Source organism: Aotus nancymaae, unplaced genomic scaffold (assembly GCF_030222135.1).
Source record: "Aotus nancymaae isolate 86718 unplaced genomic scaffold, 86718_ANA_hifiasm-v0.15.2.pri h1tg000010l, whole genome shotgun sequence".
Lineage (NCBI taxonomy): Eukaryota > Metazoa > Chordata > Mammalia > Primates > Aotidae > Aotus > Aotus nancymaae.
Window position 1 is genome coordinate 48,596,892 of NW_026988421.1, and position 27,772 is coordinate 48,624,663.

Genomic DNA, 27,772 nt, shown 5'->3' on the forward strand with positions numbered 1-27,772 from the left:
AGCTGCTTTATTCATACAGGCAAATGGGGAAGCCAACCAGATTTCCTTCGACAAGCAAATGGATAAAAAAATCTATGATGCATCTGTAGAACTGATATTATTAAGTTATAAAATGAAGTGAAATATGAAGCCATGAAAGACATGTTTGAATTTTAAATACATGTTTCTATACAAAAAAAGTCAGTTTGAAAGGACTATATATTGTATAATTACAATGATGTGACATACTGGAAAAGGCAAAACTATAAAAATGGTCAACAGGTGAATAAATGCCAGGGTTAGTAATTTTTCTGTATATCTCTAGCTATTCTAAAATAAAAATGTTATTTAAATAATTAAAAGTTTTATGTTGTATCAAGAATTTTTTTGTTAGGAATGAAAAAAGTGTCCATGGCAATCAAGCCTGCCATGTTGTTGGAAGTTCATGGTTTTAATTCTCATCATTCAAGTATTCAGTTTTGGGATTAAAAGACTCCTCATCTGTCCCAAGTAAAAATGTGGACATAATGGGTGGGGGTAAGATATTAACAAAGTAGTCATTATTACCTTAGCCTTTAAGTCCACTTGAATAAATCAAATGAAAAGTAGCTAAACTTTGGAAAAGAGAGATGAAAACTGAGAGTATAATATTCTGAGCAAACATATTATTATAAGAAGAAAGGAATGCATATTGATTTAGATAAAGGAGTGTTATTTCAGAGAAAATGAGAGATACTAATGTAGTCTTTTAATAGTGGAACGTCTGTAGGAAGAAAATATTTTTGTAAGTTGACTCAGTAAAAAGAAGATATAAAGAAAGAGGTACAGAATTGGCAAATTGGCAACTGTTCACAAATGATAAACATTTCCTTGCATCTCATTTTACCTGGGGACAGTTCTGATGAGATATTAGATGTATAAATGAGGTAAGTCATATTATTAGAGATAAAATATTGGGAATATATCATGAAATGAATCTTCATATATATACTATTATTCATTACAATTTTATTTTTTAAAAAGTCTTTGGAAGGGGTAAGAAATACAGGTAAATATTAGCATTTGTTTATATTTTAAGTATTTGGCTGGATTCAAACTAGCATTAGAAGGAAAAATATTACACTGGTTATTGAAAGATAAAACCAAATTAAATTATATGCTTGTGGTCTCAAGACTGAAATGAGCTAAACACATATCAGAAGCAGGGTTCTTTTGGATAAAATGTCCTTTGCCCATGTAAATGATAATAGGATAAAATAAGTATGAGAGAAATTAACTAAACAGTAATGATTATTGACTGATCATAAAAATCTCAACTTTTATCAAAAGTTTAGGTAGGACTTTGGGAGGAAATTGTGAACAGCAAAAAATGTAATCCCGATAGGATGAACATAAGTTGTAAATAAAATATTGTTCTGAGTTTGTTTTCTTAAGAAATTTTTAGATGTAGTAAAGAAAACAAGCAGTCTTGTGGCGCTTTGTTAGCACAATTATTCCTCCTGTACATCTTATTATATGAAAAATAACATGGTCTGAAAAAATATATAGAAGTTACTCAGTACTTGGTCTTTGTGAATTGTCAAAGCAGCACGGAAAATATTGGAGACTATTGCTTAAGTTGTCACTGCTTCTTGCTTTTGCCAAGAGGGTCAGGTTCCCTTCACAAGAGGGCTATAAGTATAGAGTAGTAGGTCAACAAGCGATAATTCTAGGTTTTAGTTTAAAGAACATGGAAGAAATCTTTCATGAGCTTAGGAAAATTGAAGAAGTATATTTCAAGCAACTTGGGTTTCTGAAGCTTTTTTTTTTTTTGAAAATCAATAGCAATATCAGGCAGTACAACACTAAGAGAAATTTCTAAAGCACTTATAGAATTTTATATATTTCAATAGAGAGCTTTGATTTTAAGTCTCTGTCCCATTGATGCAATGTATTGATTTTCTTCCCATTGTTCATGATGTCATTTTATTTTTGTAATAACACTACTACTATATGTCTATGAATTCAGAGGGAAAAAAGGTAAATATACAAATTATTGCCCAGAAAAACTTCACTCTGTAAAATATAAAGAATGTAATCTGTGTTTTCAGACTTCATGTCTACTCTGTATATTTGTGACTCATAAAGCATTGTGTAGTCTGGAAATCATTACTTTTATTATTGCTTTAGGATCAATAGCAAGCAATACACACTAGTTCAAGAGTCTTGAAATTAAAGGCATGCTTCTTGCCCTAAGCTCTGCCCTTCTCTTCAGTTAAAGGCAATTTTGATGCAATAAATAATCATTCTTAATATAATTTAAATTGTTAAGATATTTTTGACATCCTATGTAAAAAAGGATTTATAATCTCCTGGCCTAAATCACTCCTATTTTATAAACCCAGAACCACAGAATACATTTCTTTGGAACTTATTTATTCTTAATCACGATTCCCAAGAACTAAGAAATGTTGACTAAGTTCTTCCTTATGCCCTGTCTCACATTCCTGTTCTACTTTCTCATGACCAGTCTGAGACTGTAATATATTTTCTACTAACTGCCAAATGGTAGGAACAGTCTTGTTTTTAACTTGACCATCCTGTTCTCTGATTGTCTTTCACAAGAACCTTTAACTTTTTGCTGACATTGGTTATCTCTTAAAAGAGGTGTGGTGTGAAGATAATGAAGGCTACATACACAATGACCGTAGCTTCAAAACCTAGTCTTGGCATTTAAAAGTTTTAATTTTGCCTAGAAGTGTCAGATTCGTTACATTTTTCACATTGACTTTTTAACTTTTACATAGTGATTACATGAGTTCAATTTTGAAGGAGTAAATGTTTTATGGAATTGTCCAATTTACACAGTCAATTAAAATAATGTTTCTATATTTGGGCATACATAATGTTTGTAGATGTTCTTATTAATTTGAAATATAACAGTGAAGGTGCATTTTAAAGCATTTTTTTTTATTTTAAATGGTATAATGTTTTCAAATGACAAAAGGATAAACAGAAAAAAAAGTTCATAAATATCTCAACTAGAAATGATAATTTTAAATGATAGATTTTGCTGACATATTTGTTTAGATGACATAAATCTGGAAACATCGAATATATATTTTTGTAAATTGCTGTTTTCACTTAACGATATATTGTATTACGTGTCAGTAAAACAGTATCTGAATATTGTTTTAATGACAATTTTAGATTTACATGGATATTACATAATTTCTATAACTATTGCATATTTCTAGGCACTTAAATCATTCTCAAGTTTCCACTTTAAATAATAATACTGCAATATATTTGGTTTACATGAAAGGTACTCAACTTCTCTGATTATTTTCATGTTATTATGGACAAAATTGTTTTCCAAAATTCATATGTTAAAGAAGAAACCAAAATGTCTGATACTTTGAGATTGTACTAGCCTCAAGAAACATGAGAAAATAAATATTTAATTTTTAAATACTACTCATTCTGTGGTATTTGATTACAGTAGCCCTAGGAAACTAATACAGGTGCATTTCCAGAAATACAGTCACCACATCAGTGCTCAGAAACTCTGAAATGCTGAATTCACATTCATATTTTTCTCTCAATGAAAAGCATGAAAGTTTCTGTTTTATTATGCCTTCACAAAAAATAGTTACTAATGTGTTAAAAAGCAAAAATAGAAGGAAGGGAGAGAGATAGGGATAAGAGAATAGAGGGATAGAGAGAGGGAAGAGAAAAAAACACAAAGGTATTGCTTTAGAAACAGAGTTTATCTATGAATAGAGACAGCTATTAGGCAGGAATTCTATCTTTCATCTGATAAATTCATTCTATTTATAATATGGCCCAAAGCAATATTTTTTTTAATGTTTAAAATATGCAATAACTACTGGTTACTCATCAATAGAATATAGGGCAAGAAGTTATACAGATTTCACTCCCTAATAATTACAAACTGCAGAATTTATAGAAGACCTGAAAGGTATAAAACATTATGTGACTTTTTAATATACATTTTAGCAGGAAAACAAACAATATTTGCCTGTTTAAGTATAACCAATGGAAAATAAATGCATATGAAAGAATTCCTTGCTTTGTAGTGTACTGAATTATAAGCAGTACTTTCCCAACACTATGAGAATTTGAGCAATTTTCCATGTACATTTTTGCAAAAAACACTGTGAACAGAGGCAATGAAGTAGTAGAGAATTAGGGGAAAATAACTAGCCAAGAATAGAATCTCTATGCTAGAAGATACTTTTAAAAATACAAACATTAAATTTTTATAAAATAATGAATATTGCTATTTCTCATTTTCCTAATAAGTCTCTCAAATGCCACTGGTTTTGCAAATTCAAACTAAACTTGGTTATTAAGTTTTATGCTGGCAATGTAATACAACTCCTAATTTTACAAAATAATAATGTAGTAGACATATTTTAATGAGTGTTTGAATTTCAAAAAGATTGCTTAGGGGAGGATTTCTTTATAGTCAAAATGTGATAAATGCTGTTAATCATTTAACATTTAATTTAATATTATGTTACACTAACTGATTCCCTATATTATACATATTGCACATGGTGAAATGAATTTGTGTAACACAATATTAAATCTAGATAACTAGAAGATACTGCACTAATGTTAACAATATGATAGTCCTGAGACATGTTAATGATATGATTTTTGTTTTCTTCATAGATGAAATTAGGCAATTAATTTTGATTTTTAAAGTGACAACTATGCCCATCAGTAAAAATTGCATATATTCTTGTCACTTCCCAAAGTGAAATAAGATTTTCAATGAAAAATATTAATTTACACTGTTATTGTTATAAATAACTGCATTTAGTTTTAATTATACATACCCTGAAGCTACAGGACAGATTGCATCACCTGTGTTTTTTGTCTTTAACTCAAAATATGATTATGCTACAACTAGACACACTACATAGAAAATTTATGTATTTTATTTTATAAACATCTAGTAAATATTTTTACATCATGGTGATACATGAAAAGGGTCTCATAACCAAATTAATTTTAGAAAATTCTAGAGAAAAATAAGTTAACCATTTTTTACTTGAAAACAATTCTCAGAACCACTGATTTGTTAAATTTCATTGGAAATTCCCAAAGAAGGTATAGACATTTCAATATTTCCCAAGGCCAAGATGGTAATGTCAATAATTATAGGTTAGCACAAAAGTTATTGCGTTTTTTGCTATTAAATTAATGACAGAAATCGCAATTAGTTTTGCACCAACTTAATAGCAGAAGAGATTTTTGTTCTAAGGCATTTTAAGCTGTGTTCTATTTATATTGCCTAGGGCACAGCTCTAAATTCTATAGTTCTGTATTCACTACCACTGTTATTACTGTGGTTTTCACTCTACGTACCTACTCTACTTACTTTACTTATTGATGCACTATTATGACAGTTCTGCAAACATTTTCCTCTACTGAAATAAATTATCCCCACAAATTATCTTTCTAAAATCAATTCTCATCAAGTCGGCTTTGAAATCTTCAACAAATATTCTCAGTTTAACATTGGACATCACTGCAACATGCATCTATTATCTTTAGCAATAGTATGTATACATACTGCACCCTTAACCAACCCTATATGTGGGCCCTATGTTCATTAATGTTTCCCTAATGGCGCAATAAACTTTCATGCCTTTGTGATTTTGTTCAGAAACACAACTACCTCACTTCCATTCTCATATTTTAGGGGTTAGTTGAAATGCAACTTAGCAATCCCTTTAGTTTAATTTCTCCTTTTGAAGTAATTGATTTTTCAAATGTGTTCTTCCAGTAATTTATATTTATATTTATCACATAAAGTACCACAGAGGTACATGTGTCTCTCTTAGTGCACTGTAGCAGTATACCGCCAGTAGATACAACATATTTCAGGGAAAAGTGGTTTCTTCAAAAGACACCTAGATTGTGTGGTATATTTTTAATATGTTGTAAAAGCATATTCATTATCTATAAATTCTAGTTTCATTTGCTAGCATCTCCTATAATTTGATATGAGATTGCTATCAATAGAAAGCAAACTTTGGCTGAGTAATTGTAGTAGGAAGATTTGGATTTAGAGTGAGGGGATGAAGAATAAATCAGAGTGAACTTATGATCATACTAGTGGGATTATTTATTAGATGTTTAATGATTGTTAGGCATCTTGCTAAGCACTCTATCTACACTTTCATGTTTATTTCATGATATATTTCATGTTTATGAAATATAGAAAGACAAGAGAACACTAATAAAACATGAGATAAAAAGAAATCTGATTTACACTTCAGAATGTTTCCCAATCCAGGTTCTACATTCACATAGCTATATGCATTTTGAACTTACTATGCTAAGAACTAGAAATGCAAAAATGAATAAGTACTATGTCAACTTTCATAGAGCATGCAAACTAGCAATATATAATGTGTTGTAAAAGATGTCCATAAAAATGCCATGAATGCCATGAATGACCATAGAATTCTATTAGACTTGAATTGTGTCCTTCTCCAAACAATAAAAAATATACTGATGTTCTAGACACAAGTACCTCACAGTGTAATCTTATTTGGAATTAGGGTCATTGCAGATATAATTAGCTAAGTAAAAATGAGATCATAACTGGAGTAGGGTAACTACTTGATGCAATATGCCTAGTTTCCTAAATAGAAGACAAGAAGAAACACAGAGACACAGCATACAAAGGGAAAACACCATGCGACAAAGGAGGCACAAATTGAAGTTCTAAAGCTGCAAGCTAAGAAACAAAGTATCTCTAGCAAATCACCACAAGCCAGAAAGAAGTGAGAGAGAGTTCTCCCCTATAGGTTTCAGAGAAACCATGGCCCTACTGATACCTTGATTTCAGGATTAAAGTATTTTCAGAACTGTGAGAAAACATTAATTTTTTGTTTTACTTTGTCATTCAATTTGGAATATTTTATTACATCATACCTAGAAAACTAATACACTAAGTTCACATAAAAATGACAGAAAATTTACATATTTGAGCTAGCTTATGAAATATTACTAAAGTAGTAGCATTAGCTTTCTTTGAAAAATAGACATTCTGGTCAGAAAACAGGTGGAGAGCAATTTGTGGGGCAAGTTACTAATTTGTTTGGCAGATTTTTGTTCATTTACTGATTTTTTAAATTTAGATTTTAAGTTCAAGAATACATGTGCAGGTTTGTTACATAGGCATACTTGTGTCATTGGGGTTTGTTTTACAGATTATTTCATCACCTAGGTATTAAGCCTAGTATAGATTAGTTATTTTTTGTTATCCTCTCCCTCCTTTCACCCTCTGCCCTTTGATAAGACACAGTGTGTTATTCCCCACCATGTGTTCTCATCATTTAGCTCCCACTTATAAGTGAGAACATGCAGCATTTGGTTTTCTGTTTCTGTGTTAGCTTGCTAAGGATAATGGCCTACAGTTCCATCCATGACCCTGCAAAGAACATGATCTTCTTGTTTTTTACGGATGTATAGCATTCCATTTTGTATATGTACCAGATTTTCGTTATCCAGTGTATCACTGATGGACATTTAGGTTAATTCTATGTCTTTGCTGTTGTGACTAGTACTATAATGAACATATGTATGCATTTGTCTTTATAATGGAATGATTTATATTCCTTTGGGTAAATATCTAGTAATCAGATTGCTGAGTTGAATAGTATTTCTCTCTCTCTCCTTTTTTTTTTTTTTTTTTTTTTTTTGAGACAGAGTTTCACTCTTGTCACCCAGGCTGGAGTACAATGATGCAATCTTGGCTCACTCCAACCTCTGCCTCCCAGGTTCAAGTGATTCTCCTGCCTCAGCCTCCTGAGGTAGCTGGGATTACAGGCATCTGCCACCATACCCAGCTATTTATTAATTAATTTATTTATTTTGTATTTTTAATTGAGATAGGGTTTCACCATGTTGGCCAGGCTGGTCTTGAACTCCTGACCTCAAGAGATCCACCTGCCTCAGCCTCTCAAAGTGCTGGGATTACAGGTGTAAGCCACCGTGCTTGGCCAGTATTTCTATCTTTAGGCCTCTGAGGAATCACTATACTGTCTCATTGTCTTCCACAATGACTGAACTAATTTACGCTCCCATCAATATAAGTGTTCCTTTTTCTCCACAACCTCGCCAGTATCTGCTTTTTTTTTTCATTTTCTGTAATAGTCATTCTGACTGGTGTGAAACAGAATCTCACTGTGGTTTTGATTTGCATTTCTCTAGTGATCAGTGATTTGAGCTTTTGTCATTTTGTTGTTGACTGCAAGTATGTCTTCTTTGTTTTCTAGGAAGAGCAACTATATTAATGCATAAGAGCTCCATTACAAAAGATAAGAGATGACATAGCATATGTCATAAAGAACATTTTCTGTGCCTCTTGTTTGTTCAATGATTTTTTCAGGCAATCTAGCATTAACAATGAAATTATATTATAGTAATTGACTATATAGATTTTCTTTCTCATCTTATTACAATCTTTGTGGTTATTGACATAGAGTATGTCCTTTAACTGCAACATTATACAATAACCAAATATCAGTTTGGGCACGAAAAGGCATATTTAATTCCAAGGACTCAGCACCATGCATCAGCTCTGTCAGTAATTACAAAATGTTCTACTTATCAAAATATTCAACAATTGAGCAATGTAAGTCCTATGTTATATATCTTTCCCAAAAATAACTACTTAGACCTCTGCATCTTCAATTTCTTTGGAAAGCTTATATAAATACAGATTATTTTGTTCTGACTTTTATTGTTTGGGAGTTTTTTTTTATTGTACCTTAGGTTCTGGGGTACATGTGCAGATCATGCAGGATGGTTGCATAGATACACACATGGCAATGTGGTTTGCTGCCTCCCAAACCCAAATGCCAGATGTGGGTTTGGGAGTAATTTTTATCTGTATTTTCTTACTCGCCAAAAAAAGAAAACATGTTTTGCTGCAATTTGCTTTACCCATAATGTGAATGCATATTTAAGAAAAACTATAACAGAAATAGAATTAAGATGCAAAAAACAGATTTTTAGGAGTCATTTTACTTTTTTGCTTCATGTAACAAGTTTAAAGATTTTGTGTTTTTCAACAAGCAGTTTCAGGGATCAGTCCATTTTAAAAAATGATACACTCCTAAATTATTTACTGTTTTTAGTTTAATAATCTGTTAAACTTTAGAGAAGCATTTTTATCAATATTTCATTGTTTTTGATTACCTGGCTGATATATTTATTAGAGTGTTGCAAATCTTACTCCTTCTCTTCTGAAATATTCACATTGATTTGTATGCACCAGCTAGTTATCTTTCTTAGTAAACAGAATTTCTATAGTATATTTTCTTTCCAATAGTTTTAGCTACATAAGAATATTTAAAAACTGCTTTATGAGATTCAGTCTGTGGAAGGTTGAGAGTCTTGCTTTTTAGACTAAAAAGTATGTGTTTTATTTATCTTGCCATTAACCAATGCAAGCACATATGGTAAGTTTTCCTGGGTACCTACTTGCTTGATAACTTTTTCATGATTATTAGACTCCAATTGACATTTTGTGTTATTTTACCTTATTAATTATATTTTACATTAATGTTTTGCTTTTCAGTATGATTTGTTTATTAAAGATCTGCTTACATTACTGAATAGCCCTAGTATGCTTTATCTGTCAGTTCTTACACAATCAAATAACCATGATAAAAGAGTAAACAAATTATTTTAACAGCATAGTATCACATCCATTTTGAAATAAAATTTTATGGTATTATTGCTAAAAAGTGCTATCTGCTCTTTAGTCTTCCCCAAAGTGCCATAGGTAAAATTAAAACCTGTCATATTCAGGAAATAACATAATTCAAAAACTTTAAATGTATTTCCATACAATGATGACATAAAGAAAAGAACTTTCTTGCTTTGAGTATTCCTTTAGTTTTAGGTATGGTGTGCAATGCACACTCTGGTATGGTTTATTAATACCAGTTATTTAAAGCAATATATACAACAAAGAAGCTGGACATAAGCTTGTTGTAGTATATGATGTCAAAGTTTATCATTTATATGATCTCACAGCTTTCCAACTGCTACACTATGTGTTGATTATAGAAGTGAAAATATAGTTCAAAGACTTTTTGTCAACTTTTTGAAATAGAATTAACGTGCAATTTTTAAATATATATTTTATTGCGCTTTGGGTTCTGGGGTACATGTGCAGAATATGCAAGATCGTTGAATAGGTACATAAATGGCAATGTGGTTTACTGCCTCCATCCCCATCACCTATATCTGGCATTTCTCCCCATGTTATCCCTCCCGAACTCCCTACCCCCTGCTGTGCCTCCTCTAGTCCCTCCCAACAGACCCCAGTGTGTGATGCTTCCCTCCCTGTGTCCATGTGCTCTCATTGTTCAACACCCACCTATGAGTGAGAACATGTGGTGTTTGATTTTCTGTTCTTGTGCCAGTTTGCTGAGAATGATGGTTTCCAGATTCATCCATGTCCTTGCAAAGGACACAAATTAGTTTTTTATGGCTGCATAGTATTCCATAGTGTATATGTGCCACATTTTCCTTGTCCAGTCTATCATCGATGGGCATTTGGATTGGTTCCAGGTCTTTGCTATTGTAAACAGTGCTGGAATGAACATACGTGTGCATGTGTCTTTATAATAGAATGATTTATAATCCTTTGGATATATACCCAGTAATGGGATCTCGGGCCAAATGGAATTTCTATTTCTAGATCCTTGAGGAATCACCACGCTGTCTTCCACAATGGGTTAACTAATTTACACTCCCACCAACAGTGTAAAAGTGTTCCTATTTCTCCACATCCTCTCCAGAATCTGTTGTCTCCGGATTTTTTAATGATCGCCATTCTAACTGGCATAAGATGGTATCTCAATGTGGTTTTGATTTGCATTTCTACGAAGTCTACATTTGCATTTCTCTAATGACCAATGATGATGAGCATTATTCATATGTTTGTTGTCCTCATATATGTCTTCTTTTGCAAAGTGTCTGTTAATATCCTTTGCCCACTTTTGAATGGTGTACAATTGAATTTAACTAATTTATATGATTGGTGTAGAACATTTCCAACATCCCAAAGACTTATGTCATTTCAGTCAGTCCTTTAACCCTGCCCTATGGCCCCTACTTTCTAACACTTTGTTTTTGCCTTTCTAGAATTTATATAAATTCAACCAAACTGTATTTGGTGTTTTGTAACCGAAATTCTTCACTCAGAGTAATATGTTTGAGAGACATCTATTTTGTTACATGTCAGTACATTTTTCTTTCTTATTGCTAAGTAGAATTAATTATTTCATGTTTTTTTCAAATCATCTGTAATAATTGTAAGGAAATATTTTATGTGCTTTGTTATGTGACTTACTTTTTACTATTTTCTGAAAATAAATTTGCTGAAAATATTTTATATTAGACAAATATATTCCTATTTCATGGATTATACGCTATATTTTGGAGAAAAATATTTCAACACGATTTCAAAAATATATTAATGAAAGAATGAAATATTGGCACATGATGATATTTACTAAATAATTTATCATTATTATTATTTTCTTTTTTTTTTGCAACAGAGACTCCCTCTGTTGCCAGGCTGGAATGTAGTGGCCCAATCTCGGCTTACTGCAACCTCTGCCTCCTGGGTTCAAACGATTCCCCTGCCTCAGCCACCCAACTATCTGGGACTACAGGCACCCACCACCATGCCTGGTTAATTTTTCTATTTTTAGTAGATATGGGGTTTCACCATGTTGGCCAGGATGGTCTCTATCTCCTGACCTCGTGATCTGCCCGCCTTGGCCTCCCAAAGTGCTGGGATTATAGGCATGAGCCACCGCCTCTGACCTTGTCATTATTTTTTTACCCCAGTCTAACATTAAACATAATAAAATTGTTTAAATTAATTAGAAATTCTTGTATTCACCCATAGTAAAAATGCAGATAACATCCTTTACTATTATGAGATAAATTCAATGAATATGTTGTCATTTGAACATATAACTATAATCTTGTCACAAATATTCAGCAGGCTTAGATTGTCATACTATATGGCTGAGCAATTTTAAAAAATTGTTTTATAGGATAAATTGATAATATTGAAATTCCTACCTGTAAGTATATACTGATATCTTCACTCTCTAACACACTAAACATGTGTAATTCTTGTAAAACCTAGGAAATAATTTTACTAAAAAGACTTCGACCCTAAAAGACAATATCCGCTGGGAAAATGCAAATAAATGTTTTTTCCCCAAGTAAAATATAGAAGTTTCACTGGCTACTGACTAGCTTTTACTTTACATAATATGTTTTTAAACTTCAACATTTTATTTTTCAAATTTCACTAAAGTAAAGAAAGATAGTTCAATGCAACAGCAAAGAAATTGAAAAATGTATAAAGCAATTTATTAAAGCAAATCAAAAAACGAAAGTTCTACATAACTGTAACACAAAATTCCTATGTAATTTGAGATTGCTTAGCATGTTATTAAATCAGTATTGCTCACATTACTCTCAGGTATTGCTTAATTAATTACTGTTACAAAGTTATATATGTATGAAATAATGAATCATAAATAATAAACATAGCAAGGTGTTATTGTCATACACGTTTAAAAGGGTATATTTTGGAAACTTCCTATGACAAAATGTTGGACAAATTTTCTCGTATAGAAGAAGTAACATTTAATTATGTGCCATTTTGAAAGAATATCGGGAAAAATATAAATATACATATATGTTTTTATATGAGCAAAGCATTAGAGAAGAGATGGCTTTCATCTTAGTAGAGAGTGAAGCAATGTAATTCTCACAGCTTCCATACTAACAAAAGAGGACTATCAAATTATTAACTTTACATTATTAAAATTTATAAAACAAATCCTATCCTGGCTTATTTTTTGTTATTTGCATATATGTATATATATGTATATACATGTATATATATGTGTGTTTGTATATATACATATATATAATTTCTGTTTCTATATCCAAATTTAATTGCAGAAGTGGATTTATCAGATAAATCATCATTTTCCAGATAGAGAATCTGTCTTCTCCTAAATATTTTACTCAACATCTAAGATTTTCTGATTTCTCTGATATTTTTCAATGTTACATATACAGACATATATAAAATTATATATAAATATACATATTTATATATTTTTTTCAAAATTTCTAATACTTTTTTTCAAAATCTGCTTTAAAAAATCATAGTGATTTAAAGCTGAGGAATTGAGACATTTTTGTTTTAGGTGGATTTTGCCTTATCCTAGTCATAATTTTTACATACTCAATCTACTTTCATTGACAGGTTACAGAAGAATGGTCAGAAACATCCCACCTATAATACTTTAAATTTACATTTCTCATTGATCTCATGCTAATGTATTGAACTAATGTGTTTGTTGGATTTATTCACACTTTTCATCTTATATCATTCAGTGAATAGCTACTATGTATAAATTTTATAAACTCTACATAACAAAAGTAGGGCCTACTCATGTACGATAAAAGATACAAAAAAATTTTGTTCTAATAGTGCTTCTAAATTTCTTGGGATTAATGATCAAAAATGAAGTCAGTATAGTTGATATTTACAGCATTTTCATTTTTACGCTGAAGGAAACACATATAATTATTTTGTTTCTCTGTCACTTCCCAGTTTACTAAACTATAAATTCCAATTTTTATTTAAATAATTTTCCTTCAAAATGTAACAGAGTCACAGGAACTGTACTTGCATAAAGACAACATACTATTAAGATTTAGTCTTCTGCAGCTAATCATTTTTACATATAATCTAACCAGAATTTTTCCAGGAGCTTTTATGCAACTGAGAATTCTGACTGTGGCTGTGTATGTGAGAACATGGCCAAAATAATTTCCACTCAATGTATTTCATATCTTGGAACTGTATTTCATTTCTTGAAACCTCATTTAACATGCTTTGTGAGCAACACTATCCGGTGATTTAGAATTTATTTTCTATTTCAAATGATTGCTCAGTGCTGGTTAGGAGAGGTCTAAAATGTTGTAGAATCCTAGCATACAATCTTCTGGGCAGGAAGATTAGATATCAAGTAATCCAAATTGCCAATTCCACCTGTATCGTTCCTTGCTCACTTCCTTGATTTTCATTTAATTCACTGACTTCATTTCTCCCTTTTGTCATCTAATACTTTGTCCACCTGTTTTACTTAACTTTTGTACCCTGCTTAAATTGCCCAATATTAACCAGTGAGAAACATAAGTGAGTCCTTTTTACTTCAGTCTAAGTTAGGAGCTTTTACTCTGGATAGAGGGCCTGTCTTCATTAGAAATGACCTAAAGACTTTCAGGGTGTGATCAGTCTGCTAAGCCTCAAACTTGTCTTTTCCACTGAATGCTGTTGCTATAGCTCAGAATACACAATGTGAAGCTTAAGGTTCTTCAATAATTAAGGACATAATTTCAAAAAAATAAAGACAATAAACCACATGATGAGGGGAAAGCCTAATTCCTGTTGCAATGCTCAGTAGTGGTCATGCTAACTGGAGTAAGATGGTATCAAACTGTGGTTTTGATTTGCCATTTTTTGATGATTCCTGATGTTGAGCATCTTCCATATACCTGTTGGATATTTGTATATATTCTTTTCAGAAGCTCCTATTTAGATCACTTGCAGACTCTTTAATGGGATTGTCTGAATTTTTTCTGGTAACTTGTTTGAGTTTTTTGTTGAATGAATATTTTGCAAATGTTTTCTCCCATTCAACAGGTTGTCTCTTTACTATGTTGATTATTTCCTTTCTAGTGCAGTAATTTAGTTTAATATAGCTTTAATTGCCTATTTTTATTTGTTTGCCTGTGTTTTGGGACATCTTAGCTATAAAATGTTTGCTTAGACCAATGATCTGGAGTGTTTTCTTCTAGTTGTTTTAAAGTAACAGGTGATATATCTCAGTCTTTAAGCCAATTCAATATGATTTTTATATAGGGTAAAATGTAAAAGTCTAGTTTCATTATTATGCATATGAGTATCCAGCTTTCCAAGTAACATTTATTTTCATTTTTGAGATGGAGTCTTGCTCTGTTACCCAGGCTGGAGTGCAGTGGCATGACCTCGGCTCACTGCAACCTCTGCTCCAGGTTCAAGCTATTTTCCTGCCTCAGCCTCCCAAGTAGCTGGGATTACAGGCCCCTGCCACCATGCCCAGTTTAACTTTTGCATTTTTGGTAGAGATATTGGGTTTCACCTATTGGCCAGGCTGGTCTCAAACACATGACCTCAAGTGATTTGCCTGCTTCAGCCTCCTGAGGTGCTAGGATCTAACTAACATTTCTTGAAGAGAGTGTCTGTAAGGGTTCTTGGGTTCTTGCCGAGTTTAAAATGAAGAAACTGAGACCAGCACAAGAAGATCCAATGCGAATTTATTCAGCTCCCGGGCGAGGTTCTGCGGTCCAACAGGAGGGGCCGGAGAAGTCGCACGGACTCCTCTCAGACGTGGGGTTTTATAGGGAGTGGAGGTGCTTGATTCGTTGTGGGAGAGCAGGGCGTGGGCACGGCAAGCTTGCTATTGGCAGGTAGGCAGGGTTTGAATGCTATTGGGTAGATTTACAAGACTCGACTGCTATTGGGTAGCTAAGACTCAAAGGCTATTGGGTAGATTTACAAGACTTCTTTTGCATTTTGGCAAGGTTCTTTAAGGGAGGGCTAGGTGCTGTGTGAGGGGGGTGGGTGTGTCCAAGCTCTCGGCGAGGGAGGAGGGGTGTGTCCACGCTCCTGGCGAGGCAACCGGCCTTACAGTGTCCTTTTTCCAATGTATGTCTTTGGTGCCTTTGTTGCAAATCAGTTGGCTTTTAAAACTTTGGTTTGGTTTTCTATTTTGTTCCATTAGCTTGTATCTGTTTTTATACCAATACCATTTTATTTTGGTTCTATATCCTTGCAATATATTTGGAAATCAGATAGTGTGATACCTCTAGCTTTGTTCTTCTTGCTCAGAATTGATTTTGCTACTTATGCTCTTCTTTTTTTTTTTTTAATTGTAATTTAAGTTCTGGGGTACATGTGCAGATCATGCAGGATTGTTGTATAGGTACATACATGGCAAGGTGGTTTGCTGCCTTCATCCCCCCATCACCTATATCTGGTATTTTTCCCCTCATTATTCCTCCCTACCCTCCCCACCCCCACTGTCCCTCCGCTAGCCCCCACTTACTGACTGCAGTGTGTGATGCTCCCCTCCCTGTGTCCATGTGTTCTAATTGTTCAACACCCACCTATGAGTGATAACATACGGTGTTTGGTTTTCTGTTCTTGTGTCAGTTTGTCTTCCTTTTCATTGTAGGATTATTTTGTTTGTTCTAATTCTGTGAAGTAAGGCATTGATATTTTGATAGGAATTGCATTGAATATGTAGATTTCTTTGAGAAATATGATGATTTATACTACATTAATTATTCTGATATATTAGCATGGTATGTCTTTTCATTTTGTGTCTTCTCCAGTTTCTTTCAATAGTGATTTATAGTTTTCCTTGTAAAGATATTTTACCTCCTTGGTAAAATATTGTTCTAGGTATTTTATTTTGCAGTAGCTACTGCAAATGGTACTACCTTTTTGTTTTTTTTAATTTTTTTTCCAGCTAGTTTATTATTGGTGTATAGAAATGCTACTGATTTTCATATGTGGATTTTATATCCTGTAACTTTACTGAATATATTTTTCAGTTTTAAAAGTTTTCTAGTAGATTCTATGCTTTTCTAGATATAAGATTATGTCATCTGCAGAGGACACCTTGATTTCCTATTTTCCAACATGGATGCTTTTAATTTATTTTTCTTGCTGGATTGCTCTGCCTAGGACTTCCATTACTATGTTCAATAGTAATGCCATTCTTGTCTTGTTCTAGTTCTTAGACGAAAGGCTTTAAGCTTTTTACATTGAGTATAATGTTAGCTGTAGGTTTATCATATATGGCCTTTATTACATTGAGGTATTTTTTAAGATATTTGAGCATTTTTATCATGAATGTTGAATGTTACAGAATTGTTGTTCTGCATTTATTGAGATGATTTTTTTAATCTTTCATTCTACTGATGATTGTCTTTCATTCTATTATGTTTATTAAATTGTTTATGTTGAACTAATCTCACATGCTTGGGATAAATCTTACTTTATAATGATAAATTATTTTTGATGTACTGTTGTATTTGGTTTGCTACTATTTTCTTGAGAATTTTCTGTCTACACTCATCAGAAATGTTGGCCTGTAGTTTTCCTTTTTTGTTGAGTCCTTGTCTGGTTTTGTTATCAGGGCAATGAGGGCACCATAGTGATTTGGGAAGAATTCTGTCTTCTACTTATTGGAATAGTTTGAGGAGAATTGGTAAAAATTCTTCTGTAAAAGTTTGGTGGGATTAGACAGTGAGGCCATCAAGACCTGGGCTTCTCTTTGTTGGGAGACTTTTTACTACTGTTCAATCTTGTTACTCATTTTGGTATGTTCAGGTTTTCTATTTCTTCCAGATTCATTCTTGATAGATTGAATGTAACCAGGAACTTAACCAGTTCCTCTGGATTTCCAGTTTTTTTAGTATATACCTGTTCATAATAGTCTTTAATGCACTTTTGTATTTCTGTGATATCCATTGTACTGTCTCCTTTTTCATTTTTCATTTTATTTTGGAGGTCTTTTCTCGTTTTTCTTCATTAGATGAGCTAGTGGTTTATTGATTTTGTTTATATTTAGAAAATTTTTTTTCTTGATCATTTATATTCACTTTTAGTCTCTATTTTATTTTGTACTGCCCTGAAATTTGTTATTTGTTTCCTACTACTAATTTTGAGTTTATTTTTTCTTTTATAGCTCCTTGAGATGTACTGTTAGCTTGTTTCTTTGAAATCTTTCTCCTTGTATATACAGACATTTATTGCTGTGAAATTCCCTATTAGTATTGCCTTTGCTGTGTCCAATAAGTTTTGATATTTTGTATTTTGTGTTTCTATTTTCATCGTTTCAAATAATATTTTGCTTTCCTTCTTAATATCTTCCTTGACCCAATAGACATTCAAAAACATGTTTAATTTTTATGCATTTGATTGGTTTCCAAAGTTTCTCTTGGTATTGAACTCTCTAACATATGGCATATTCTGGAAAATGTCCCATGTGCTAAGGAGAAGAATGAATATTCTGAACTCTTGGAAAAAAAAGTTCTGTAAATATCTCTTAGGTCTATTTGGTCTAATGTGGAGTTTAAATCCAGTTTTTGTTTCTCAATTTTCTGTCTAGATGGTTTGTCTAATGCTGAGACTGAAGTGTTGAAGTATTCAAGCATTATTATATTGGAGTCTCCCTTGAGATCTAATAATATTTGCCTTATATATTTAAGTGCTCAGTATTAGGTGTATATACATTTGGAACTGTTACATCTTCTTGCTAAGTGGATCCCTTTATCATTATATAATGACATTCTTTATCTTTTTTTACTGTTTTGACTTAAAGTCTGTCTCATATGATATATGTGCAGCTTTTTCTGTTTGTTCTTGTTTTCTATTGCATGAAATATCTTTTTCCATCCCTTTACTTTCAGTCTATGTGTGTCTTTACAAGTGAGATAGGTTTCTTGTAGGAAACACATAGTTGGGTCATTTTTTTTTTTCATCCATTCAGCAAGTCTATAGCTTTTAAGTGGAAATTTTATTTCATTTACATTCAAGGTTGTTGTTGATTATATATAAGAGCTTATTACTGTCATTTTATTAATTGATTTCAGGTTGTTGTTTTTTATGGCCTTTGTTCTTTTTCTCTCTTTTACTGTTCATCATTGTTGTTTGGTGGTTTTCTGTAGTGGGGACATTTGAGTTCTTTCTCTTCCTTATTTGTATGTTTTCTCCACTAGTCAGTTTTATACATTTGTGTGCTGCCATGGCATTGATAGCATCTTTTTCCTTCTATGTTACAATTCCTTTAAGGATTTCTTGTACTACTAGTCTAGTAATAAATTTACTCAGCTTTTAAATGTCTAGGAAATACTTTATTTTTCTTCCATTCATAAAGAATAACTTTGTTGGGTATAGTATTCTTAACCAGTTGTTTTAAAATATTACTACTTGAAATATATTACTTTATTCTTACCTGGCCTGTGGCTTTTGCTGAGAAATCTGCTGTTTATTTGATAGGAGTTTATTTATAAGTGATTAGACACTTTTCCTGCTTTTAGAATTATCTGTCATTGATTTTTGACAGTTTGATTATAAAGTGCTGTGGAGTAGACATTGTGGAATTTTATCTATTTGGAGATATCTGTGCTTTCTGTATCTGGATGTCTAAATCTCATGGTATATTTGTGAAGTTTTATGCTATTATTTTTCTAATATAGGTTTTCTAACCCTCACATTTTTTCTTTGCTTCTGAGATACATGAATATTTGTTTACATTATAATGTCCCATATAAAATGTAGTAAAATGTAGGCTTTGTTTTTTTTTTCTTAATTTTTTCTTGACTGAGCAATTTCAAAAGACCAGTTCTGAAGATCTGTGATTATTTCTTATGGCTTATCTAGTCTATTGTTGATGTTTTCAAGTGTATTTTTAATTTCTTCCAATGAATTCTTTAGCTTCAAAATTTCTTTTTTAGGTTTTCTATGATATCTCTTTGACAAATTTCTCATTCATATCCTGAATTATTTTTCTGATTTATTTGCAGTATTTATATTTTACTCTGTATCTTACTGAGCATTTTATGAATCATTACTTTGAATTCTTTTAGGCATTTCACACACTATTCTGAATCTCCCTTATTTATTAAGGTTTTCTTTTCTTTTTTAACACTAACCACCTCAGAGTCCTCATTTCTGAAATTAAAAATGGAAATATCTTATTGTAAGGCTTATGGGCTCTCATAGATGTTACTGTGATGTGTCCAATAGATTTTTGTTTTAACATTGCTACTTACTGAGGTAAAATTATGTTTTTCAAAGTTAGCCTTTCTTATAATACCAAATTTAAAAATAAAACAAAAATTTAAATATTTGAAATGTGTAAACTAAAATACTCTTGTTACTAACATAAAATATCTTCTTATACCATTACCTGAATTTAAAATTAAAATTGCAAAAATTCAACAGCCAGGGAACTACATTTGCCTTAGCAAATACTTCCCATAAAGTTTTCAGGTATCACTTATAAAATTCTTTAAATCTATCAATGTTTCAAAACCTCATCTACTTTCTTGTAAAAGGTTATAATTTTTAGTTTTTAATGTCTATAAATATTACTTCTATTTTAAGAAAAAATGTTTAGAGATTTTTGCTCATATTACATCAGTAATGAAGTATTTTTAAATAATAAAATATTTACTTTGTATTTTTTTCGACAATGACTTTTTCAATAACGAAGACAGAGACATTATTTGGAGTTACTGAAAAGGATGAATATGATTATAAATACAGTTCTACTTACACATTGTTTCTAGTTTCTTAAAAAGTGAACATCACCTGGCCAAGCGTGGTGGCTCATGTCTGCAATCCCAGCACTTTGGGAGGCCAAGGCAGGTGTATTGCCTGAGGTGAGGAATTTGAGACCAGCTTGGTCAACATGGTAAAACCCTGTTGTATTTTTCTACTAAAAGTACAATAGTCAGGTGGGGTGGTGGGAACCTGTAATCCCAGCTACTTGGGAGGCCAAGGCAGGAGAATTGCTTGAACCCGGGAGGCAGAAGTTGCAGTGAGCTAAGATCATGCCATTGCATTCCAACCTAGGGGACAGAGTAGACTCTGTCTCAAACAAAAAAAAAAAAAAAAAAGAATGAAAAAGTGAGCATCTCCAGAAATAAGATAATGTATATTTATATCATAAATTATTCTTTGATTCCTATTAGAAAATTCAATTGTTTTGCAATGTGACCTCCTATAAATGGGCTATCATTGTATTTGCCTTAGAGCGAGTGTTAGGAACAGAACCATTAAAGCAAAGCAGGAAGCATTTGATCTGACACTGTAGAGAATGAATCTCCTTTATACTCAAAGGCCTATGAAGCCATAATTGCATTCTTTTTCTTTAAATTATTTGTGTCTGTGCAGGATCTTTTGCTTTTAGAATTAAGAGGAAAAATATGAATTTGTTTTATGAAGTAACAGGCCTTTTGGACAACAATTATGCAGAATTTAGATCTTGAGCCACCTGACAAGAAAGGCATGTATCCTAAATGAGTTGCCTAATTCTTTCTGCTAACATCCCCCTAAAAAATGAGCAGATTTGAGCTCTACTTTATGGATCTCATAGATAACATTCTTATCTTCAAAAGGGAAATACTGGACATTATATTAGCCACAAATGGAATTTGTCCTCCAGTTGTTTCCTATGTAGCTCAGTGTCATAAAAGGAGAAGGGGCTTATTGGCAGTCTGTGCAACCCTGGTATACTCAAAGGGAAAATAATAAAACCTATAGTGATGGGCATTTCCATGACATACTCTTAAGAAATACCTAGTTATTATTCATAACTGTATATGAAGTCATAGATCTAAAACCATCAATTCATGAACTATTTCTACTACCACTGTCCTATAAGGGATCCTACCTGGCTCCCTTCATATATACTAACAAATATATTTTGTCTTCTAAAAGTAAAAAAAAATACATATTTAATATGTGATTATTTTCTTAACACAAATATATAAAAGATAATAAAAGTATGGGCTGGGAGGTGTGGCTCATGCATGTAACCCCAGCACTTTGGGAGGTCAAGGCAGATGGAACACCTGAGGTCAGGAGTTTAAGACCAGTCTGACCAATATAGAAAAACCCAGTCTCTACTAAAAATACAAAATTAGCCAGGCATGGTGGTACGCGCCTGTAATCCCAGCTATTCAAGAGGCTAAAGCAGGAGAATCACTTGAACCTGGGAGGCAGAGCTTGCAGTGAGCCAAGATCATGCCTTTGCATTACAGCCTAGGCAACAAGAGAAAAACTCTATCTCAAAAAAAAAAAAAAAAAAAAAAAGATAATGAAAGTACTAAGGTGAGTTGTTGTTCAACAAATATAGAATTTCATTTTTTTGAGATGAAAAACTTGTAAAGATATATTGGAAAACAATGTACATATATTTAACACAGGTAGGTATCAATACAGCTCATCCATGTTCTTATAGTTTTACTCTAGAAGTGTATAACCCTAGAGGTATTATACTAAATGAAATATATATTTTATGCTTTTTTTTAAAATGATAATACAATAACATAACATCCTTGAAGAAATGTGAAAAATAAAGGCAATTAAAATTCCCAAGTACACAGTATGAGGAAGTGCTACATGCCTTAAATTTCTAGAATTTTTAAGTGGTCTTTGGCTCATATTTTTTTGGTAATTGTCATATTATTTTATTTTTTCAAATTTCTTGGACAGTATGTAGTTTGCTAGTGCTGCAGTAAAGAAGTCCACAAACTGGGTAGCTCAAACAACAGAAATTTATTCTCACACTGACTGAGGAACTGGCAGGATTGGTTCCTTCTGAAAGGTGTTTGGAGAATCTCCTTCATGCCCCTCTCCTGGCTTCTGGTGGTTAAATGCCCACTGACACTTGACCTTTCATGGTCTCTTTATAAGGAAGGTGACTAGGTCACCTCTAAGAGCTATGAGTGTCATGTAGAGTATTGATGAGTCTTAGTAGACTGGGGTAAGCATCATTTAACAGATATTTTAAAAAGTCTGTGCTGTCTCATAGAGAAAAAACTCCTTGTATTTCAATGTAGACTCCTATTCCTTTGGCTAATTTCATAACCCAACTCTGACATGCAGTGGTAGCCTTGACATCAGAAGCAATATCCTTTCCTCTGTGCCAGTCTATGTTAATGGATAGCTTGCCTTATCCATATGATTCATGCAATGAGAGTGGCATTCCAGATGTTACTTGCTCAATCAGCACTAAGATTTCAGTCTCAGGAAAGAATGAGATTTTATATTTATGGAGCATCAGTTTCCAAAACACTTATATTATAATTGCCCTTTGGGATACAATAATAATAATAATAATAATAATAATAATAATAATAATAATTGCCCTTTGTAATTCAGAGAAACATGAATCCACTTGGGCAGCGTGGAAAGTTTACTATTGCCTACAAATAGTCCACCTTGCTAAACCTCAGCTGAGCACCAGCACAAACAAAATAATACAATATTTTAACTCTTTCCTTTCCTCTTTAAATGTAAAGAAAAGAAAAAAAAGTCACATTTCTACCAGATATGTTGTAAGGCCATATAATAGCCTTTATGAGCTATGGACTCAATAAAATAATTCCTGAATTTAACATTACATGAAAATGCCATAAGAATTGGACCTGAAGAAAATATAACAGAAACAATTTGTTTCGGAATACATACCAACTGAGATATGCCTGTTTTAGTATATCCTTAGCACTTCTTCTAGATGCCAAGCCTCCTCTTGCTATTATCAATAACTCAGTAGGCCAGTGGGGACTTGCAGACATTAAGATATATAGTTTCTTTTAGTTTCCTAATTTTCTTCCCCAGTCATACCTCACTAAGTTACTGCTCAGTATTATTTATATACTACCCCACCAGTGTTGTTTAATGTAATAATACAATAAGTTAAATTATTTTCCTGCTCCTCGTAAAGCTAGTCAGTGCATTACTTGACTAGCTTCAGCCATTATGAGAAATAGTTAAATAAAATGGGACTAGAAGTTCTTATCATGGCCCTATTATTGATTCACTATCTGAAATAAATATGTAAGATACCCTGAACTTCAATTTCTTTCTCTAAAGAATGGAGATATAACTATTTCTTTGTAAAAATATAACTATTTATCATAAATATAAAATGAAATACAGTATCAAAGATATGTGTAAACAGTAAATACCAAATCAATAGGTAATATAACTAGGTGATACTATAGGTTGGCAATTACAGATTGATTTTTGAGCTTCTAGGGAGGTATTTTTTACTTGAAAAAACAAAAGAAAATGGACAAGATTTTCTCATCCTTAGCCTTGGGAGCTTGTCTTCCACAGTGCAATACATCTACAGGTTTCAAAATAAATCACCATTATTGCTGTGTCAAGGCTGATATTTGCATAAGGCTTCTGCCTTGGGCTAGCCTAGAACTCTACAGCATATGCAAGCACCACAGCTCCCTAACTCTCAGGGTCCATATAGGGCTAACTACTATGGGATCTGTTCTGCCATCTCTGTTTCTTTAACTTTGCCTTCAGGATGCCAACAGTGTTCCCCAGTGATTTATTTGTCCTGTAGTACTACTTGTTATTGAGTGGGTGGTTAAGGATGTAAAAATTATTTTTTCTCAGTGTGAGAGATTTTTTCTCCCATAGTCATCATTATTAAGGTGTCAAATGCTGTAGTGAGTAATATTTAAGCCACAATCTCATCTATTCCTTATCACTTTAATCATATAACATAGTGATTATTATAATTCATATTTTAACAATGAGAAAGCTAAGGCACAGATGAATTCAATCACTTATGTGGCTAATAATGCTAAAGCAGGTTTGGAATCTGAACATCAAACTCCAGGTTTTAAGCTCTTAACATTAACATACTGTTTCACATTTTTGAAGATAATCACAGACAGTAAGTCTGGCCCTAAATTATTTGTTTATGATTATCAGGAATAAAATGTTGGGTAAAAATACTATATTTAAAGACATCATCAACTCATTAATCTTACCTCATTTCTCAGATATAGGGCCTCAATATTTCCCCTTAGTAAAATTATTTTTTTAGTAATTTATACAAACCTCTTTAGAGTTAATGTCATGCATTTTAATAGCAATAGTAGATCAAAACCACTGACTGCTTAGAAATAATGGAGAAATTTTAAATTAAATTTAAATCTTAGGTGTTCAATGTTTTCACAAACGAGAGACATATTTACCTTAATTATGAAGTCTGTTAAATTACTCTCAACTGGAAGACTATCTAGCAATTTGTTTCTAAATCAATTGGTCACAAGAGCTTATTTGAGCTGACTAAAAGTCAGCGTAACATTATTGGAATAATTTTAACTCTGTTTCCATAGTAATAGTTTTGCATGCAAGATAATGCCATAAATATCCAGGGGCTTGTAGTTGTTGTTGTTTATACATATCAGTGTTACCTATGAACAAAGCATGTGTCTGAAGTACTTTTTATATGAGGATCAAAGCACTATCTTAATATGTCTATCATTCTCTTCTTGAATAGGATCGTTATGTTGAATCACATAAGTTACTTCTTCTTTGCTTTATTTGATATTGTTTGTATCTGAAATGTAATAAGCATCATTAGTAAAAATTATTCTATCGATGGTGTCGAAGACTAGGTGAATTATACAAATCTAAAAATGATACAGAAAATGTGAATAGATTGAAACATCTCACATAAAGCAGTACATTTGAAAAGAATGTGAAGATTTGATGTGGACAAGCTCAATGTGAATCATATTGAAAGATGGGGGACAGAGGGGCTAGGGGAGGGACAGAGGGTGTGGGGAAGTTGGGGAGGGATAACACTTGGAGAAATGCCTGATGTAGGTGACAGGAGGTTGGAGACAGCAAACCACAATGGCATGTGTGTACCTATGCAACAATCCTGCAACATCTGCACATATACATCAGAATGTAAAGTACAATAAAAATAAATAAATAATAAAATTTAAAAAAGAAAGATAAATTATCATTACCACTTCTGTCCTCTATCTTTAATGAAAGTATTCTGTCCTAAGAACAGAAAGGTAGACTCCTCAAATTGCACTAGTCAAATCATGGTTTAAGTATAATGTTCATTTCTAGTTCTTATTCTGAGACAGATTGAAGAAATGTAATTAAGAGAGTTAATAGTCAGACTATCTTAAAACAATTCAAATGTGAAAGAAATGGAAGAGGTATGGGTTGGGGTAAGAATATACAACAATGGATTTGAAGATCACAGGTGTCTTCAAATTATTGAGGACTTGCTCTCTGTGTCTTTTGAACACAGAGTCTCTATTAGTTATGGGAAGTTATACAGAAATAATTTTTGACACCAAAGAAGACTCTGATTTTACTTCCTCTTCTATAAGTACTTCACTGGATCCATTATATAAATTTTGATCTTCAAAACTCCATAAACTATTTTATAAATTAGTTTTTTTTTTAAAATAGATGAGTAAGTTGTGATTCAGAGAGGATAGGTAATTTTCCAAAGTTCAAACAGCTCCTAGTTGTTGGAGTTTAGGCTGTACTGCCTGTATCACATTTCTTTCTTTGTCCCAAGCTACCTCTCTATAAGCTTTTATACTCTAAGGAATGTTATATGAATGATACTGGTATTTTTTTCTTCTGAGGTTTTTCGAGGTTCCTATGCATTTTCTTAAATTAATTGTTACAAGCAATATAATAGGTGTGTGTGTGTGTGTGTCTGTGAAAAGTAGATGGGGTTAAAGAAGTAAAAGAAACATAGGATTAAAACTATCTTGATTACAAAAGAGCAACTGAGTGAGCTTCAGACAAAAAAGTCAGCTTCATATTTTTCCTATTGCTATTGTTGATTGATTAATAAGATCAACTTTACTTGATTAGTTCTTTTGTAAAAGGGTGGCTAGTTACACAAACAAAGACTGTGTTTTAAACTTATGACTCTCTAAATATGATCTTCAACTCTAATTTAGAGTGAGCTCAAGTTACTAATCCAACAATTCACTTGACTGAGGGAAGGGTAGTCTACCCACAAAACATCTCTTTCCCTAATTGAATACCCTTTATTTCTTTTCCTTGCATAATTGCTATGACTAGAACTTCAAATACTATATTGAATAGGAGTGGTGAGAGACAACAGCCTTGTCTAGTGCCAGATTTCAAAGGGAATGCTCCAGTTTTTGCCCATTCACTATGATACTGGTTGTGGGTTTGCATAAAGAGCTTTTATTATTTTGAGATACATTCCATCTATACCTAGTTTATTGTGGTTTTCAGCATAAAGGGCTGTTGAATTTTCTCAAAGGCCTTCTCTGCATCTATTGAGACAATCACATAGTTTTTGTCTTTGGTTCTGATTATGTGATGGATTGTTTATAGACTTGCATATGTTGAACCAGCCTTGCAACCCCGAAAAGTCAAACTGTCTCTATCTGCAGATGGCTTGATTATGTATTAGAAGACTCCATCATCTCAGCCGAAAATTTCCTTAAGCTGAGAAGCAACTTCAGCAAAGTCTCAAGATACAAACTCAACATGCAGAAATCACAAGCATTCCTATATACAAATAACAGACAAACAGAGAGCCAAATCGAGACAATTCCCATTCACAATTGCTACAAAGAGAATAAAATACCTAGGAATACAACTAACAAAGTATATAAAGGAACTCTTCAAGGAGAACTACAAACCACTGCTCAAGGAAATAAGAGAGGACACAAACAGATGGAAAAACATTCTATGCTCATGGTTAGGAAGAACCAATATCATGAAAATGGCCATACTCCCCAAAGGAATTAATAGATTCAATGCTATCCCCATCAAGCTACCAATGACCTTCTTCACAGAACTGGAAAAAACCACTTTAAACTTGATATGGAACCAAAAGAGAGCCCGCATAGACAAGACAATCCTGAGCAAAAAAACAAACCTGGAGGCATCAGGCTACCTGACTTCAAACTATACTACAAGTCTACAGTAATCAAAACAGCATGGTACTGGTAACAATACAGAGATATATACCAATGGAACAGAACAGAGGCCTCAGAAGCAACACCACATATCTACAACCATCTGATCTTT

The 27,772-nt window shown here is 32.5% G+C and overlaps 1 protein-coding gene across 2 annotated transcripts in view; it reads right to left on the bottom strand.

The window, feature by feature from the left end:
- The window catches only part of ZWINT (ZW10 interacting kinetochore protein), a 250,475-nt gene that overhangs the window by 161,083 nt on the left and 61,620 nt on the right, over nt 1–27,772 (bottom strand). The window contains exon 10 of one of the 2 annotated variants that reach the window (XR_010341793.1): nt 16,233–20,773. The exons of the other annotated variant lie outside the window; for it this stretch is intronic. The gene's annotated coding sequence lies outside the window, so the exon portion shown is untranslated. Of the gene's footprint in view, nt 1–16,232; nt 20,774–27,772 lie in introns of those variants that run through there. 2 annotated transcript variants of the gene reach the window in all.